Below are 2306 nucleotides of genomic sequence, written 5' to 3'. Positions count from 1 at the left end.
GCAGATGTCTGAATGAACAAGCTGAAACTTTCCTGTAGGCCTCCAATTACTCTTCTTCGGAATTGAATCCTTGTGTTGCTTTCCAACCATGCAGTTTCCACACACGACTAATGGAGTCTTGAATTAAGGTAACCCGTGCACCATCTTTCTATACTGAAGTGTCCTCAACCCTTTGTAACTTAGATGTCCATAATGACAATGCCATAGATGTGCTAAGTCTTGTGTGGATGTGTACAGACACGTTGGCTTTTTGGGTATAGAATTAACCTGTAACACAAACATTTGATTTGTAGCCATTTCAGTCTGGATTATAAGCCCTTTCTCTGGATGATAAATCTTCAGTTTCCCATTTTGGATGAGAATCACCAATCTTCTCTCCTGGAGTTGTTCAATACTAAGCAGATTGTTCTTTAATTCAGGTACAAAGAACACTCCACTAATGACATGTGTAACACCACCTACTTTCAGCTTCACATTACCTTTACCTAACAAGGCCATCTTTGTATCATTTCCCAGCTTCACATTCTGCCTGAACTTCTCATTTAACTCACAAAATAGACTTTTGTCACCACACATGTGGTTGCTGCACCCAGAATCAAGAAACCAAGTGTTTGATCTCTGATCATCATTCTTCTCCACATAAGACATAAGTAGCATCTCTTCTGTTTATTCTGCCTCAGCATAATTGGCCTCCTTGTCCCAGCTTGGACATTCATATTGAAAGTGTCCAAGCTTGTGACACTTATAGCATTCTATTGTAGACTTGTTATAGGGCTGGCGGCCCCTCCCTCTCCCTTTGCCTCTGTAATTACCTCGACCATGTCTCCTTGCACCAAACTTGTCTTTGGAGGTGACCTTGAGTGCCTGTTCTTCTCCAATATGACGCTGGAATTTCTGTTCATGAACAAGTAGAGAGCTCTGTAATTCATCAATTGAAAGTTGATCGATGTCTTTGGATTCTTCGATTGAACAAACAATATAGTTGAACTTCTCACTTAACGACCTGAGAATCTTCTCCACCACCGTGACATCTTGCATTGATTTGCCGTAGATACGTATCTTGTTGGCCATAGAGAGAACTCTTGAAAAGTAATCTGAAACTCCTTCTCCTGACTTCATTTCTAGGGTTTCAAACTCTCTACGGAGAGCTTGTAGGTGAGATCGCTTAACCCTAGCACTCCCTTCATACTTTTTTTTTCATAAACTCCCAAATTTGTTTAGAGGTGTCCTTCACTGTAGTGTCTCCAAAATTGTGCGATCAATGGCCCCGAAAAAGGTAATTTTTACCTTTAAATCTTTCGACTTCAACTCTTCTAGCCCCTTTTCTCACGAGTTTTACATCTGCTGCCACTCTAGTCTTTGGTTCAACATATCTTGTCTCTACTAAACCCCAATACTCCTTGGATCGCAAGAAGTTTTCCATAAACATACTCCAATGATCATAATGACCATTGAAGCGGGGAATAGTTGGCTGCACAAAATTTCCTTCATTTGTCATCTTCTCTGCTGCAGCAAAGAAATCTCAAAGACTGTGGCTTTGATTTTGTCAAACCGAACCTTGCTCTGGTACCACAATGTTAAGAATTGAGACTTGACAAGATGACTCGTCCTTTATTAAAAGAACTTGGCCAATATAACTAAATAATCAAACATACTGACTTATCTAAAACAAATCAGATAAAACAGAAAGTCTTATCTTATCAAAAAAGCTTATCTTATCTAGACCAATTAACAAACTATGAATTTAAACTTTCTTTTCATCCCTTGCGTGGGAGATATTGTCTCCTTCATGACCACCATCTTCATAGGTACCATCGTCGTGGGCCACCATCTTCTTGCCGAACATCTTGTTCACAAACACCTCCCAGAACAACAGAAAGAATGAGGCAACGAAGAATAACAATGATAAGGAGAAGAAGAAGAAGAAGAAGAAGAAGAAGAAGGGAGGAAAAGAGGGCATTCCTGCTATTACAGAGAAAAATGAGTAATGGATACCACGGCGGGGATTCAAAAGAAAACTGTGTAAAAGGGAGGGACTATATGGGAAGTGCAAATATTAGAACTGCAAATGAAAAATAAAACTTTGTAAATATTTATAAATAATTTTTTCTTTTTTTAAAGGCATATTTTATGGACCATATGCTTTTTTTTGTGTAAAAAATATTATTATAAAATTGCATATATATCTGTCACTCAACTTTACAATGCTAAGAAAAGGACCTATTCTTATAAAATGAGATCTTATCCACACCTTTATTTATTTATTAGAAATAATAATAATAATAATAATAATAATAATAATAATC

Source organism: Dioscorea cayenensis, chromosome 10 (genome assembly GCF_009730915.1).
Source record: "Dioscorea cayenensis subsp. rotundata cultivar TDr96_F1 chromosome 10, TDr96_F1_v2_PseudoChromosome.rev07_lg8_w22 25.fasta, whole genome shotgun sequence".
In the NCBI taxonomy this organism is placed as follows: Eukaryota; Viridiplantae; Streptophyta; class Magnoliopsida; order Dioscoreales; family Dioscoreaceae; genus Dioscorea; species Dioscorea cayenensis.
The sequence above is the reverse complement of the archived record's forward strand: the minus strand, read 5'-3'. Positions refer to the sequence as shown.